The sequence below is a fragment of the Trematomus bernacchii genome, unplaced genomic scaffold (genome assembly GCF_902827165.1).
Source record: "Trematomus bernacchii unplaced genomic scaffold, fTreBer1.1, whole genome shotgun sequence".
Classification (NCBI taxonomy): Eukaryota; Metazoa; Chordata; class Actinopteri; order Perciformes; family Nototheniidae; genus Trematomus; species Trematomus bernacchii.
Window position 1 is genome coordinate 5,909,552 of NW_022987641.1, and position 18,470 is coordinate 5,928,021.

Below are 18,470 nucleotides of genomic sequence, written 5' to 3' on the forward strand. Positions count from 1 at the left end.
TCACTAACTCTGACAGTTCCCATCTTCAAGGATACTTTGTACATCTTGCTTTGATGTATGGTTGCTTCTGCAGAGACACACCCAAGCTTTACAGTATGTTCCTGCCTGTCAATGATAATTGCTGTTGCTTGGGAATAATCTATAGGTAATAAACAGGGCGCTGTCAGCTGTTGTGTACTGCTTAGCTACACCCTGGGGTGGTAATCAGGTGGGTGCTCATCTGGTGTCTGCAGAGGCAGGAGGAGACTTGGCTCTGCCCCATCGCCTCTCGCTCTTTCTCACTCTTTCCTTCTCTCTGGTTGGTCTTGAACCTGTTGGGTCTGACAGGAAATGGTGTAAAAGAGAAATATATCAGATCAGATTTTTGCTGTAACTGAGACTAAAGAAAATGGCCATTGAAGGCTTTAAATGTCGCAATGATCACGTGACAGAGAATTTGCATCGCAAGGGCTCCCTATACAAATAGCAATTGGATTTTTCCATTGGATTTGGGAATATTCTGGAAAATAAAATCTTTGGCCCATTCTGTTCATCAGGATTATCTCCCATATAAATACAACTTTCCTGATTTATTTAAGCATACTTTTTATCTCAACAAGTAAAAATCTAGCATATGGTAAACTACAAATCAGGGTCACATGACTTCACGTCACAACCGCTAAGCTACAGGCAGCTAAGCTACAGGCAGCTAATTTTCGGCACGATGACATTAAGTATTCTCATTTAGGTCTTTATGAAACCTAGAATCTTTGGACAAACACAAGTGGGATATTTACTGCCGTCTTATATGTCGTAGATCAAACGTGAAAATCTCTTCAGCTTGTGTTAACATGTTCCAAAAACCTTTGACTTAGAAACCAGGGATCTGTGGTATTAGTGTTAGGACTCATTGCAGCACTCCATCCATTAAGATGGACCAAAAACATACTTCTTACACCTTATCTTTACCCAATTGATATTATGTTGATAAAGCTGTTCCCTAGTACTCACATTAACACTTCTTATCACAATACTTTATTCCAGTAGATTGTTACTGGCCCCCTAAGAGCCACCCAGTTTGAGTCTGACCTGTTGCTCTGACTGCTTTGGCACCATATCGATCATCTCAACACCAACAATGCCTCATTGGTCATCGTTTCAACCTTGGACGTTTTTTTTTATTTTCACCTCCATCCATCACACTTCATGCAACACATCCCTTCTCCCGGCCTCACAAAGTAGAAAGATATAAAGAGAACAGGTTTTGATGAGTTTTATTTCATCTTATCCATCTGTACTCTGGCTCAGGTGAGACTTGCACTGTTAATATCTTTGTCAGAATTTCCCACAATACGAAAGAAAACAGACTTTTCTGTTAAAGCTCATGGTCACTATGTATTCGCCTACAGCCTCAGTGGGTGAGGTCTGGTTGTTCACAATCCAGGCGGACTGGACTCTGAAAGCAAGCCGCCTGAAGGAACAAAACCTTTAAAGTGCTCTCTGTCACTTTACATTTCCAGCTAACATTGCAGGCTGCAGAGCCAGGGACACACGGGAACATTATCTTCTACTTAAAGCAGAAAGCCTTCAGGCTAAGATAAAGTTCATAGGGTGGACCACCAGCGTGACACCCTGTTCAAGTTTTGTTACATTAAAATGAATTGCAGCATGTTTAATTAGAACATGATCACATCAAATACTTCTGGATTACATTTCTCATGTTTATTTGCCTTGTCCTTCTCAACTGTTTATTCTGCTTTGTCTTGCCTCGTTGGAAGAAAGGATATTAGTTGAAAATTAAATCTCTGAATTACTTTTGGATTTGGAAAGAGAAACATCAAGGGTGACCAGATGTCCTCCATTCTTGGATGCTACACAAGATGATGCATGATGAAGGTGCTTCTTTTAAAGGCAGATGTTGTGCTTGGTGAGACTTGCCCTTCTGATTTCTTTGCATCCAATCGATGAGTCTCCGGTCAAACTGTTGACATCCACCGTGTCTCAATCCATTCGATGAGCAGAGACTGTAAAGCAGGTGAACTTTAAAAGGCGAATTCTGAAATAGAAATGTACCAGAACAGTGTGTTCAAATAAGAGACGATGAATCAGGTATATCAACGTCTACAGTGATCACACCTTCGTCTGAGTGTGTTACTTAGAAATTGTGATGTCTCTGTGTGTGTCTGCATGTCGCCACATGAATAATTGAGGACTATCTGGTATACACCAAGCTGACGTGCATTAATGATGTATTCTGCACTGCGTGGTTTGTAGTGTCCTCAAAGATTTCAAGAACAAACCGTTGAATATGATTTTCTTTTGGGAACATAACACAGCCCCCAGCCCCTTCCTCCCTCCACCTTCTCACTGGTGTAGCGGTGCAATCTTCACATGCAAATATCCTGGGAGGTGGGTGGGCAGTTGGTGTGGCCAACTTGGGAACACAAATTACATTTGCATGTGATTTGAGTGGAACACACTGCTCAGTGAGAGCTGCTCTGCTGGAACGAGTCAGCAGAGAGACTGATTGCACTCCTCTGTTCCTCTCTTCAAAATACTTATTGTTTGTCCTTACTCTTACTGTCATTGTCTCATGGTTTGGACTTATTCGGTCACACATGTCAAAGTCCAGTTCATAAGGTTTACTTAAGGGGAAACTAATGCAGTCTCCTACGACTACCTTAAGGACTATTGTGGAACTTTAAACTGTTTTAAGGAATGATGATTTGACTTGAAGGTCATTTTGGAGGCTGTCGTTTTTGATGCCGTTGACTTTAACTGTAATAAGAAGGGTTTCTGATATTTCTGCAGTCATTATAGCAGGGTGCACTGTAGCCAACAAAACAGGCAACCAATGACTGATGGTTTTTCAATCTTGTGTTTTTATTTGTTACATTACTGGCTCTTAAAGCCTCAAATCTATTGTAATATAATATGTATACATACAATACATTGCAAACATATGATCCTGGTTTCAATGCCGTAGTGGAGACACTTTTCTTGTGAAGAACACTGAGTTTAAATCTAGAAAAAGCTGATATCGTCTAGTGTTTTTTAAAATTAAATGTAAATCACAAAATATGAGATGTACTATAGATAAAAGCCGTTATCTGAATATTAACATACTCCCTATTTTAAGACGTGTGGATTGTGCATGTCAACACAAGTTAATAACTGACATTTTACCCAGGCTGTGTAAATTGAATCTCATTTAGTGCTTAATTGTTATTTCAAACCATTTCTGTCACATACGTGTACACACATGCCAGCACTGTCCAGCACAGACTGGTCCACACGACACAACAGGCCACCTTATATAACACACATCTCTGCTGGAAAAGGAGCAGCCAATCACAGCCTCCCTGCGGCCGCTCCCTCAGAGCTCATCACCTTTTTTTATAAAATAAGATTGTCTTTATGCATGTGCAGAAAGCATAATCAGAAGAGTAATTTCACTTTCCAAGTAGTGGCTGGCTACGTTTTTATTAGGCACTAATTAGCAATCAATATATGATTTTCCAAGTGAGGGGTTTGTTATAGCACCGGTAATTGCTTCTTATGATATTCTGAGTTGTAATTGCAATGGAACTTGTTCTGAAGTTGTGGGCTGACAACAATGGAAGCCTTTGCTTATGCATTGGTAATGAATGAAGTGCAGCACTGGGAAATTACAGTACGCATTTTAGCATTTCATATGGACATTAAGTTCCAATTAAAAGGGGAAATGAAGTGTCCTGAAATGAAAGCATTGACTGACATTGATTATATGCACGATATAATGCCATCGAAGAACCAATTTAACACCCACATTCTAAATTAGCATCCTAATATAAGAGACATGATAATCAACATGGTACAGGTTTGCATACAGATGCCAAATGAAAGATCTGTTGACATAGTGTTTATTATGGCCAATTGACAGAAATCTGATTGGGTCCTATATATTTCAGTTACTTATCGAATTGACCTCTACTGTGAATGTAACAAATCAACAATGATTGTAACTGTACATTTGTTTAAAACAATCTAGACAATAAGTGCTTTTCAACATTGAATCGGTAGCTGATTCACACAAAGGCTACATTTGATTATGCTGTGTGCTCATTTCCTCATTTTACCTTTAGCTGTAATATAAATTGTGTTTTGTGAATTCCTGATTCACTTTTATTGAATGAAGCACTGTGATGTGATGAAAATGCCTGAAAATCAATAGGTCGAATTAGCATATCATTTCACTTTCTCCTAAATGTTGCCCTTTTTAAAGGAAGCTCTGTTTTCTTTTCTTTTTTGCTGCTTCAATCATCAAAGGATCACCTAAATCTTATTTACTATGTCCCAGAAATAATTCAAAGGTAATCACATATGAATAACAAGACTCAAGCACTCAAATAAAAATATTCAAGGCTTCTCTGCAATTTTGAGTTCATTAGAATACATTTTCTTTTAAACATTCTTTCAGGAACTTGGCCAAAACCTCTTGCTATTTTGTGGCAGACAGAAATGATGTTCCCTTGGTAACAATACATAAAACAAATCCTGATTCAGTTATATTTAATGATGCTGAGAGATTCCGGGAAAAAAATCAATAGATCAAATTTGTCCGTTTTCTGCAAAAAGCAGCTCAGTGTTCACTAACTTTCTCTTTCGCTGTTTAGAGCGAAAGAGAAAGTTAGAAAAAAGCATTAAAAAAATAATAATCTGCTTAAATAATGACAGAGGCTTCTCTAACGCAACCTGCTGAGTCTCTCTGCCTCTTCTGCAGCCCTCTGCTCTGTTAATGAAGGATAATGGGCGTGAGCAGGGGAGGTAGTGCCTTTCAGCCAGAACAAAAACAACTGATTAGGCCGAGCAAGCTGCGTCACCAACAGAGGATGACGGTCGGTCACTAATCACACTGACTGGTCTTTTCGTCTTGCGTCAAACTCCAGAGGATCAGATTTCACCTCTGAACGTACTATTACCTTTTCAATCTCAATCATAGCCGTGGGTTGAAGGCTCCCAGAATCTGGCCTTTTCATACGTCAAAACACATTCATACAGACTATGACAACTTTGATTGCTGCCCATTTTCATTGTTTGTCTTTACTGCTTTTTATTCATTCTACCCTGTTGTGTACTATTTTTATTTTGTTCCATGCTAAATGCTTGTGGCACTTCGGGATCTGAACTCAGATATGAAGTGCGTTATAAATTAAACCCATTATTATTATTATTATTATTATTATTATTATTATTATTATTATTATTATTATTATTATTATTATTATTATTATTATTATTATTATTATTAACCTATAACAGCGACTACCCCCTGCTTCTTTATTTCAAAGCTCTATTCTTTTCAAAAGAAGTAGATGTTTGACAAATCCTGGGTTGAAGCTTTTAGAGACCATGGTCATTTTTGTTCAGTTTGACATCCTGGACGTGGTGCTTTGACTTCTCAATGAAACATAAAGGTCATGACATTTTTTGAATAGCTTGACTCAGAAAACTGAATATGTTTGCACCCTGCTGGCTTCAGCGCTATCTTAGACTGGAGGTGGAACAGGCCAATCACTGGCACTGGACTCAAACCCATATGTACTGTCGACACTTGAGAATGTAATGACATCAAGGTGACTGATTGCCTGTTTCGCATTCTCATTTTCCCTGCTGTGAAAACACCTTTCACATATAATTATTATTATTAGAACATAAGTATTTTATCCTTTGTGAAATATGTATGTTTTATCGTAGGCATTACACTATATAATGCACTTTGGCTCTTTGTTTGGGGGATACATTTTTCTTATGATCAGAAATGTTGGTAACATTTGTTTTATTTTCAGGTAGAAATCTATAAAAGAAAACACAATTTGTATTAACCATATGCTCCCATCACATTTCTCCCTATTCTATTCTGCATTATTAAGGATAGTTTTTCCTTAAAGGTCCAGGTCTATTATACTCTTTTTCACCAATATATTATAGGTCTCAGATACAAAACATGCCACTGAAGCATTTGGCTGTAAATACCAACAGATCGTGCATTGTAGCATGCCATACTGTATATACCCCTCTGTTTCAGCCCTGTTCCAAAAGTGCTGATTCTGTGTCTGTAGCTTTAAATGCTAATGGTAAGAAATACATGAAAAAGTGGATTTTGCACAATAGGTGACCTTTAATACTAAGGAAATGTTCAGTGCCCATTATTTTTACTGTATTGTCCTCAGTGGGACTAATTCAATCTGTCTGTCCTTTGCTGCCAGCTGCCCCAGTCAAACCATGCTCTCATCAAACAAACCTGATTAAAACAGACTAACCTACGTGAGTGCTGGATGATGCAGTGTGTGCACGAGTGCGTGTTTGTGTGTGTGTGACCTAATGTCCTGACGTACAAGAGGACCTTCAGTTAACTATTTAAATACTGACAGAGGAGCCACAAATGAGCATGTAGGGCACTCAGGGTCACAGACAGCCCCCTCATTGACATTCCCTTGGTGTTTTTTTTAGTTGGAAACATGTTGTTTTTCTGTGTCGAGAGGGAAAAGTCTGTTGCACTATATTCAACTGGACCTTGAACATTATTATCAACTTATTATTCTGAAAGCTTAATTTACTCTAATGTCAAATTGTATTATTATTTATATAAATTGCAACAAGACAGTATATTTCATACATTACTTATAGTAAAGTCTTGTTACAAAGGTCCAGGCCAGAAAAACAATTATTACAGTGACCAATAACTCTTGAAACGCATTACTCTTCAACAAAATCCCTTCTGCATGACTGACCCTAATAGTGTAGAACACTTAGCTTACTAATAACTTGTGTCACACAAAGACCATTCTGCTCATAATGGTCATGTCAAGTGGCTGTAAGGTAATGACTGAAAACCTGCACTTGGCAGCTTCTAAAAAAAATCTAATTGTCTCATTTATGTAGTGTGCATGCACTTTAAGGGAAAGGGAGAGGAGAAATAAATGTTTGCCCGGACACAATGAGGTATCTTGTGTGGAAACCACATGTCATGGGAGCTCATTAGACAAGCCACCTGAAAGATTCCCAAAGAAAGATTTGGCGAACAGGATGAGCACAAAATTGGATTTTCTCTCCTCCCTTAAGTACAAGATACCCGGCACTCAATCGGAAACTAATGAACTGGATCTGGATGTGCTCTATGTGGTGGAGATCAAATAAATGCAGCCACAGTAACAAGGGCAAACTTCGCTCTAAAGGTTTATTGGTTATTTTCTACCGTCCAGTCTAGAAATGAAAAGAATAACTAAGCGTCATTGGGGAGTGTATTTAAATGAAGTCTAGTGTGTGTGTGTGCACATGCGTTTCAGGCGATGGTGGGCGATTCATGCTTATCATAAGGTTACAGTTGCTCATTTCAAACACTAAAAACTGGATTTTCTATAATAACTTCAGTTGAACAACTTTATATTTTCTTCTTATGTTCCTTTTTGTTTTTAAAGCTTTCACATCTGAGGCAATAACAAAAGAAATAGGCATTTCTTTCAGTAATGAAATGGCTGTGATGGAGTCAAACACTAAGAGTCCTTATCGTAATGCAAAACCACAGCAAAGCAGTATGTGAGCAACTTAATTGAATGGTTTTTAGAACATTCTGACTAGCTGTTTCTCTATAGATAATGTTGTATTATTTTAAGATATTTTCAGCAGACATAATAGAGTTTTATAGCATAACATGTTAGGGCGATCGAAAAACTTCAGCTGTAAAAATATGTCACTCAACCCTGGAGTTTCCCCTGATATTCATCAACATAATGGGACGTTTCACTTCCTTGACCAACCAACAATGGATCAGAATACAATGCAGCCATAATAAATAGTCAGGTTTTAGTGTGAGGCACTGTAGCTCTATGTTCCGCACCCTCAAGTTAACCCTGAAGAAAACAAATTCAAGCCAGTGTGAAAATCTCACTCGCAAATTGGAGTAAAGTAGATTATCTCCTCTAAATTCGTATAAACTGTAATGATGACCACAAAGTGCTTTTTCATACTGTCCATGAAAGACAATTCCTGTAATGTTCTGAGCATCAAAAAGTGAATCAAATAAATACGTACAGCAGCAATGATATGTTTGGCAGCACATTATAATCCAAGGCTGTCATTGTAAGTACTCCTAAAGCTTGCAGCTGATTTAACCTCTTAAACCCGGCGATCCCCCCATTGGACTCCTCCCACTTTTTTTTTTTTAGATAATGTCTCAGGGCTTCTTAAATTTATGAAACTATTAATGTGTAGCACTCTCATAATAATAATAATAATCTCAGCTAACTGAAGATATGAACCATTTTTAGCTAAAAGAAACACAAGAGTAATACCAAGCCTTAGAATTAGCATTTTGCGAAAAAATGCTAACTAATGCTAACGGAGTTTTGCACAGCACTCACTCTCAAAATGCCCTTATTACTTATCGTAACTGCACAAACAAGATATCCGATTAAAACTGAGACTCCACATATTCCATACATGTAGTGTCATCACTGTACGACCCCGAATTTGCGGAGCTTTCAGCCAGAAAAGAGAAAGTAAACAACATCCGGTTTCAAAAATATTACAATAATTGCATCTTACCTTTTTTGATTTGTGATCAAAAGTTGTGTTCAACGGAATAAAAACGCCGCTCAAGGTTAATCCAATGTGTCTGTGTCACGTATCTGCCTGTACTCTGCCTGTCACGTATCTGCCTGTACTTTGTATATTTAGGTTCACCCGAGCAGTATGTCAGGTGTTAGTGCTCATTCCCAAAATGTCCCAAAAGAGATCTAATTTCCTCTGAGCAGAGGTTAAACTTTGGGCTCATACATCCCATCTCTGACTCAATCAGTGGAGCACACTAATGAGTGTTGCCTAGCGACCGTTAAAACAGGGCCGGTAAAGTCAGAGTTGGCAAAAAGACTCCTGCTCAGCAAGATCTGTTTCTTTTCTTCTCAACTTGCTATTCATGTGCCATCTGCTATCGGTAACAATGCCAGTGTTACACATTGACATCAGGGAGGTTGTCTTTAGAGCTTCACGATTCAGAAAACATGACTAATTGGGATTATTATGACTGATATTGCAATTACGATATAGGAGTAATGGATAATTTGGCATCGATATTAATGGAAACATTTATTAAAAGGATCGTGAAGGATCTGTACCAAACATATTTGGTTTGATAAGTCTTTAGAAAACGTTTTTTAGAAAGAGGTGTCTGCAGCTCAACAATTCATTTAACATGTGTTTCAACACATATTTAGCCTAATTTAGTCAATTTTGCATTTTAAAATGTCTATTATTGTGCAGCCATACATGAAGTTGTCTTGTTCTGCCTCGGCTTAATTGCGTTGTTCACTTTCTCTTTAAAGCATTATCATTGGGGTACTAGATAAATGTGAAGCCGGTCATTTATAAATAAACTATGGATAAACAATTGCATTTCACCCTTTGTCTCTTTGCTCATCCTGAATAATATCCTGCTAATAATAATATATTTTTTCACACCAGTTGATTATGACCTGAGGGCTGGACGGTATATGTTTATAAATGAATTTTACAATGTGGCACTTTGGAGAATTGTTATCACTGAAATTGTAGTCTCATTACCAAACATTCAAATATGGAGGAAACCCTCTCATCACGTAAAAATGATTTCCGCAGAGATCTGTCGAGGCGAATGAGCAAAATACGACTCAAATTAGCCTCAATGGCAGATGCTCCACATTGGCTTTGCACCTGTGGAAGCCAAATAATGCGATCTGATTGCATGATTATCCCGAGTGCAGACTCTGAGTGCTGTCATTCAGTTTGATTGTGTTACATGAGAGGATTGAGTCCTGATCAAACCTGAGCAGGGAGGAGGGAGAGTTCAAAGAGAATCTCATCCACTTTCTAGATTGGCTCCTATTGTGTGAATGTATAGAATACGTTATCAGCAACCAAGGTTTCCACACGATCTCGCAGTCCTAAAGGTACAGTAGTGTCACTTCAACATTGTCTTTCCTCGCATTATGGATCCCGGTTTAACCCTAAGAGCATTGCCTTAAACAGCTTACCCTGAGAAGATGCTCTATTTCAAATTCAACTTTGTTTGATTGATGTTTAGCTCAAAGTGGGTCATCCTGAGCGGGGAGGTGACCGGTGAGCCCGGCACATGGTCATGGTTGTCTCTTCCAATCAACCATGTGAGGCTTCAAGTTATGCAATGTCTGCTTACCTTTTAACTCCCACACTAAGAGGGAGTCGTGTGTCTCGGGTGCAACAATGGATGCTAGGGTTTCTTTTACCTTTATTTCGCTTTTCTGCCGTAAATGTCATGCATCCGTTTTCTAAAAGACAAAAGAATAACAGAAACACAGATACACTGGGGATTGACGTTAAACATGATATTGTTTCATAGCAGTTTGAGAGACAGAATGCAAGACTAAAGAGGGAGAGAATGTTTCAGGTTCAATATTGATTTATTGTGATATTTGTGCCACAGTGCGGTCACACATCTGTGTGACATATTTAGGCCAAATAAGTTAACAATGTACAAGAACCTATTCACATAGATGCAAGATCAACCCTCCCTTCTCCTTTCCTCTGGCCAAATCCCACCAACCAACCCCACCTGGTCTGACCACTCATTTCTTCACAATATTCAAAGAAAAATAAGTCAAATAGAAAGGGATAATGAGGAAACATTATTTTAAATAAAAAATGTAGTTACAGGGAGGGATAACTGATAACTTTTTGAAATACAACAGGCTTTGTCTCGATTTAATCTCGAAAGCAGGATAACATTGATACATGAAACGGTTACAAAAACACTGATAAGATATAAGACAGAAATATCTGCAAAGCTGTTGGAATCTTAACTTGAATATATAAGTAGAGCTACATCTCCTTTTTATAGTCTCAAGGTTTACCCTTCAGGTCATACATGATCTATTCATTGGGTTGTCATTAGTCCATCTTGCAAATGTAGGTGTGTCTTTCCTTTGCAACAGTAAAGCAATGATTAAATCAACAAAACAGGAAAGCCATTGGCTGGAGTTGAACTAACTTTGTAAATAAGGAAGGTAAAGGTTTTCTCCTTCAAGGGCAAAGCACAGGAGAGGCAGGGCTTGCCAAGGCTGTGTCATCATCATGCAGGGAGACCATCTGAATGTTATTATGCTGTCTGATTTGAGTGCCAGCTTCAAGGTCATCCTACTCCACACAGACGTCATTGAAGTTTTTTGTAGCACTCAATCAAACTCAAACAACATTTCATTTATAGAGGAAAAGCATTTCTCTTTATTTACTCAACCCTTAATAGGTTTGACCTCATTTACTTAATACTAAGGGCTCACATTTGCTCCATTCATCTGGGATGCAGCAGTGTTTATGATGGTGGCTCTAAGGTTATCGCTATTCTCTGTCTCCATGAGTGGAACATATCCACAGTTTAAAGAGTCTTTCCTAGTTCCGCTAATTAAATGTCCCTTTCTGACCGATCTAAGAGCCTTTACAGGAAGATGATCAGAATAAAAATGTTTTCTGAGGGTCAAATTCATTTTGAGGGTGTTTATCGACTGTGTTCCACCTACATTGTGCTCAAAAATCCTTTAGTGGTTTGAGAATTAAACATATGTTTGCCATAGAAACAAATCTGCATAATCAGAGTGACAAAACCGTTTCATCAGCTTATATTACCCCTCTAAACAATCACAGCAAAGCCATGGATCGACACACTGAACACGCCTGTTTCACAGATTCCTGTCACATATTCATTTTACATTCACATGCATCCAGCTTTGATTATTACTCTTGCACGTTGGGCTTAGTAAATTGGCAAAAATGCAATTTATTGTTAAATGTCATGCAGTTTAGTCCAATGACAAAGAGACTTGTCAGGCAGCATAATGAGTATGCACAGAGCTTCTCTTCTTTCCCCACTCTACTGCGTCTGTAGCGGCGTGATTATCAAATGTTTTGATGTCAAGAGAGAGAAATGTTGAGTGACGGGCCTGCCCTGACTGGAGCAACGGATCATACAGTAACTGACAGCAGAGATCCATCCTTCCTCCTTTGCACAGAAAACAAAGCAAACAAAACATTTCATTATTCTTCCTGCCTCAACGGACCAGGGGCAGAGCAGAATTGATGCACAGAATTGAATTTGGCTCGTCCATTCTTATGTGGTTTCACTGTTGGAGTTTGAAACTAATACCTAAGAGAGACCTGCCAGCCTAGTGGGGAAAAAACGGTTCAGTGACAAAGGGTTGTTTATCCTCCATGAAATATATGAGAAAACACTTATTCTATTCGCATAATCAGCATCGAGAATATGTCTACCATTTTAGTAACGCTATAAAATGCTGTTTTTCTGTCTTTTTGTGGTTTCAGCTGAAATACGTTTTAAGTTTAAGTCTCTTAAAGTTCATGGGGATTTGTCGTGTTAGTCATTACCCCTATTTTTGGGTTTATAAGCACTGTGAGCAGTTGTGGAAGAAGTGTCCAGATTAGCAACACTACATTGTAAACATAAGCTATTACAAGTGAAAGTCCTGCATTCAAAATGTTACTTAAATAACAGTACAAAGAAGTTTGCAGTGAAAATACTCAGGTAGGTACAAGTAGCTTCAAATGGTTCTATAGTACAATACTTAAAGAAATATACTTTATTATATTTTGAAGGCCTCCTGGGTCCGCTGCTTTCACATTTACTTTCATGTTGCCTGGGAGAGATTCAGACGTCTTTTCTCTGTATCTCTCTCTTCTAAAGCTTTTAAATATCAGTTTTACTTCTATTATTCTGGCCAGGATATGCGAGAACAAGCATCAAAGGCTTACCTGCCTGCTTTGGCCAGATGGTGCGTTAAAGAGTGAAAAATAAGCTTGACCTTCATTGACCACAGCTTGTTATAATTGGGAGATGTTAGGATGTCCTTCTGTTGTTTCTCAAGGCTAGAGTACATTTATCTTGGATAGACTTTTCCATCAGTTTGAGTTGTGTGTACTTTCAGATTGTCATTACGAAAAGCAGTAATATATTTTGTTTGTACATTGAAAGAAATTATACTTCTTCTACTACTTAAAATATTGAACAGTTTGCTGTGTGTCACTTGAAAAAGGTTTGTCAAAATATGCTGCTTGAGTATTATACTGACTTAGTGTAGAATATGTAATTAATGTTGTGGCTTTATTGAGCATTTAGAGCTTAAATTAGACCTTAAAGAATGGCAAGATGCACAAAATAAGGTTAAGGTTATTACAAGCTTCTGATATGTTCTTCTTTTGTTCTACGACATTAAAATAAGTCAGTATATACCTGAATGCTGAACGTCTTAAGCTTTTAGGTGTCTTTTAGAAAGTGACTAAATAAGATTACTACTAAGACCAACATTAGCTGCCTTTTGCTTAGCAGTGGTGCTGTACAGTCATCTGACTGTGGAGTGGTTTGTTTAAAGCATTGCTTTAAAATCAAAAGTGGTGTTAATATGTTGAGATTGTGCTGAACAAAAAGCGTAACTGACATAAACGTGTGTTAGCCACAGATCCTATTTTCTGCAATATTCCAAATCCAATTAAAAAAAGCTTTTCCATGCTAACCTCTGGGTCAGCCTACAATAAATAGCCATTACTGCACTACTCTTATTAGCTCAACCTAAAACATTTGACTATAAAGTTGCCTTTACTGCTAAAGATTCCACCTTTTAAGAATGTGTTCCACTCTCTATGGTAGGCACAGTTGTCATCATCATTTACAACCAATATCTGGTATTCTACATCAGCCCTGTCCGACATGTTAACAGCTGAAAAACAGGGGGGATAGCAGACGGTGTCATACGGCAGTCTCATTGCCTCCCACATAAATACAAGTGCCCTTGTGCAAAGGGTTGGCAGGATGGAGGTGTCTTCATCTTCTGGCTGTTTGCTCGCAGCCTGGTTGGTCTCCTACTGCCAAACTCTTTTAGCCAAATTCAAGTGGGCCTCAGACGTGGCTGTAGCCGAGGCTGCCTGTCTGGTGGGAAAGAAGCAACCAGCATCATGAAGACAAAGGAAGTGGCTCCATCAACACAGAATGATGGAGGCTCTGTCTTCCCGGCGGTAATATCTCAATGCCGGATATTGGCTTTGTGTCCCTGCCGCCAAACAGAGAGGCCACCATTGTTCCTTAAACATTGGTCCCCTCAGCTTCTTATTAAATAGATTTTAGATCTAATTTTGAGACCAAGCTTAATATTGTTTGTCTCCTTCAACAGACGGTCCTTCCTATTCCATATGAGCTTTGCAGTGTTATGTACACTGGAGAATATTTGATGTGTTGTCTAGAAGAGCTAGATAAATGGACACTGGGATGGTCTGTTGTCGTTATTTCAATATAAAAGGAATGCAATATAGTCAGACCAATGGCTACGATGAATAAACCAAGATATATGTATTCAGGCTTTGAAATATTGTTAAAAAAAAGGCCTCTTTTATCATTTATTTTCAACAGTTCATGCATTAAAAGCAAACATAAAGAAACACACACTTTTGTGATATTTATTAATTTATTTTTCTGTAATGCTTTAATGGCTCCAAACACAAGTGTTGTCCACATTTGGATGGGAACTCAATTCAAGCTATCACCATGATGTTCTTTTATTGACACATATGCACTCTCAACACTCTTTAGTCACTATTACATAACAAACATATCAGATATTATCTGTATTTACCTTAAGAAAGGAATTTCTTGACAACACTTTACGTGTAGAATAATTAGCTTTCACACTGAAGGGCTCCAATGTTATTTATTTATTTTACCTAGCTGAGCTTTCTCTTCCTCAGACTCAAGTGGAAGCTTTGCAGTGCCAATTTAGCAGATGATGCTGTCCCATTATGTAATCACGTGCACTAGGGTTGCTCAATTAATCGTATTTTAATCGCAATTACGATTTTGGCTTGCTACGATTATGAAAACAACATAATCAAAATAAAATTATTATTTTATTTTTTTATTTAAAAAACATTTTTGTATTGGTTTTTCAGTTGAATTATACTTAAAGTTCAGGGTAATCAACTGTTAAAAACATACTGTTCACATTTTTTTTTTCAATAAATGGATGTTTTCAAAGTAAATGGATAATCGTTTTTAATAATCGTGATATCAATTATTGACCCAAATAATCGAGATTATGATTGTTGCCATAATTGAGCAGCCCTAACGTGCACTGACAACAAGTTGATAGACATAAAGAAAAACAATCTACCCAATACAGATGTTGTCTTTATTGGTTTTTACATAATTCCCATCATAATATTTGACAGCTAATACAACAGAAAGACCTGAATTACCTAAGGAAGGACACATAATGAAGAGACGAGGACACTCCAGTCTGATGAGACTGATGGTTTCGTTCACTAAACAAGCACTGAAATCTCCGCCATAATAATGTTTGAGCTCATCACCAGCATGCTCCCTGGATGAATGTTTGCCGCTGATATTAGTGTGTAGAAAGATAGCATTAAATATCTCCTTTCAATACGAGAGCAAAGCATGGAAGCCTACCAAAGTTGGGATGGTGCAATAGCTATGTGCAAAAAGAGTAAAACACATACTGTAGATGATGTTTATTTTGGAAGTTGTTTTCCTGTTAATGGCTAAATATGTGTTAAAATATCATATTGATTGAAGTATTGTGGAGCAGCAGAGATATAGCTGCATAAACAGATGTTAGAAATAATGATGGAAAATGGTCATCCCCTCCGATATGGTGAATCATTTAGCAATCAGTCAAGAATATCTCAGTAAGGTATTTATTCTAAATCCCTCAGGCCTAACTGTAACCATACGCTGCTTTGCTAATTTCAATTTAGAAAGTCATTGTCTTTTAAATATATTGAGACATTTAAAAAAAGCTGTGATAAATATGTTTAGTCTTTTATAATAGTTGATGACATTTTTTTAAAGTATAATTTTTTTTAATGCGCTAGACTTCCTTTTTCCATCTTTCTGGGAAGGTTTCTTAACCAGTTTTTGAAGGGTTCCTGTAGGAGGACATATGGTAATTGCATTGTTCTCTCTCTTTCTCTCTGCTATGTACATAGATAATTAGCATTCAATTAAAGTATAGTGAAGAACACCACTTTGGTTGGTTTCAGGGAATTTCCTGCTTATGAATTATGTACAGACATTTAATTGTATGTATCATACAGTGAAGTGTAGCTATATTGCCCTTATACTTGGGATCAAGGGTCTTCTCTTGACCCCTCTACTGTAAAAATAGACATGTCCTCAGATGTCTTAAGGCCCTCTTCATCTAGCTCACTGGGTGTCAATGACTGCCAGTGATGCCTGACTGGTGTCCCTGTGCAATTGAGGACTATATTTGGACCATGTATCCCAAGGTGTTTGTTTTTCACTGTTGCACACTCATGAAACACCTTTTCAGTGAAAGTAGAGAGTTGGCTTTCAAAGCCCTCCTGCTGTCTGCTGCTAAATATCAGCCTCTAATTAGCTGCTGTTTATATCTTTCACAGCATCATCTTTTGGAAGCGGCAGAAAATCAGCACCAGAGCTGGTCTGCTATTAGCAATCAATGGACAAAACTTCCTCTGCCTTTTCTCTCTCTCTTACTGTATATTTATATCCACAGAAGAGGGGATCGGTAAATCATGCTTTTATCCACATCTTGGCAAATGTTGTGTTTTTAAGCTGCAACTAGAAGCTCTTTACCCTGTTTGGTCGGGTGGTAGACAGAAACCCAACCCCTTGTGGCCGCCTCAATTTTGTTGACATACTGTAGAAGGCTGAAATTGAGCATGAAGGTCAAGTGTTTGTGAGGTTATGTGTGTGTTGAATGCATGGAAGGAAGCAGCAATTGCACATTTGCGCTTCTTTTATTGTGAGTTGAAGAAGACTTTTTTTTTTGGAGCTCAGACTCAAATTTGCCAAACTTTTCTTAGTTAGGCTCATATTTGTGAGCATTAAGAGAGAGAAGTTTTGACTTTCTTATCATTTATATAGGTTGTCTGTTCTATTTACCCATCAAAGTGGCCTAACATACTGCATATTGTTTTTGACTGCCTTATACATCTGCAGAGGATATAGTTTGTAGTATCAATGATAGAAACCTGAATGGTTCAAACTACCTCAACTTAATGATTTCTGCCCTGTTTCACTCCAACTGTGCTCCTAAGGTATACTTTAGGCCAAAAGGAGAATGTTTTGGGAGGCATTTTTGGCCTAGAATTTATTTTTAAAGTAAATGATGAAAGACAAAAGATCAATGAAGGTAATAATCATTTACAAAGTTTCCCATCTGTCTATTATGAATGACATTATGTTCGTATTTCTTGACTGATGACAACTGCTTGAGAAAAATAACTTTTCTCTCTCCCTACAACAAGTCAACACTTCTTTCTACAAATAAATGTTTTTTAGAAGGGTAAAACATATCTTCTCAGTCCATCAAAAAACATGTATGTCATAGTGAATTATTTGATCAATTATTATTGGATATCATGCCACCTCTCTGGAGAATCAGCCTAAACTTCAATTAGACTGAAATGTAAATTAGTTATTACTTGTTAACCACTGTACAGTCCTGCCTTCAGGCGCAAGTCGTTTTTATTTAAAAACTTTACATAATCAATTGAGACTAATACTGGACATCTTTGATAAAAAGGCTCATTGACCCACTTATTCTTTTTCGTGGACTCATTTGACACAGTGTCTGGATGCTTCTGGAAACTGACATAATTTTGTTTATTCTTTTAGTGGACTGCCATTTGGAAAAGAAGACAGGAAAGGAAGAAGCCCCTTCGTCTGAAGAAATTGTAAGTGTCTAGCCATTTGCAATCATTGAATCATGTGACCTGTGTGTATATAATGGACACTATAGCATAGGTCATTTACAGCATGCCACAGAATACCCAATCTCCCCCAATTGTGTAATTTGTAAAAGTAGCCTAATTATATTTACCTAAAGGAAATGTACACACACACACACACACACACACACACACACACACACACACACACACACACACACACACACACACACACACACACACACACACACACACACACACACACACACACACACACACACACACACACACACACACACACACCATCAATCAGATCAGTCAATCCAACACGGAGTCAGGCTGCCTGATGGCCTATGGTAGCAGACGTTGTCCTGTTGCTTCCTTTAATGAGATCTGGAGGCGTGCAATCTAATATTCACCACCGAGGCTCCAACATGGCCCCCGAGCCTGTAGCCCAGAAGGCTGTGTGCTAATTCAATGAAGTTAAGTCAGCTGTGATCAGAAGGACTGGAGTGGTCATTCACTGAAGAGGATGAGAGGCTTTTTTGGTACCACTTTACAATAAGACTACCCTTATAAAGGGTTTACGAATAGTTTGCAATTCATTTATTAATTAGGCTGTGAACACTTTATAAATCATTAATAAGCTTTTATAAGACATGAGATAAACAGGGCACCTGTGACCGGTTGCTTGCCAAATAGTGAGCCCA

At 38.0% G+C, this 18,470-nt stretch overlaps 1 protein-coding gene across 1 annotated transcript in view; it reads left to right on the top strand.

Moving 5' to 3' along the window:
- Positions 1–18,470, top strand: part of syt1a (synaptotagmin Ia) — a 154,541-nt gene that overhangs the window by 30,387 nt on the left and 105,684 nt on the right. The window contains exon 2 of the mRNA XM_034133398.1: positions 17,708–17,766. The gene's annotated coding sequence lies outside the window, so the exon portion shown is untranslated. The remainder of the gene's footprint in view (positions 1–17,707; positions 17,767–18,470) is intronic.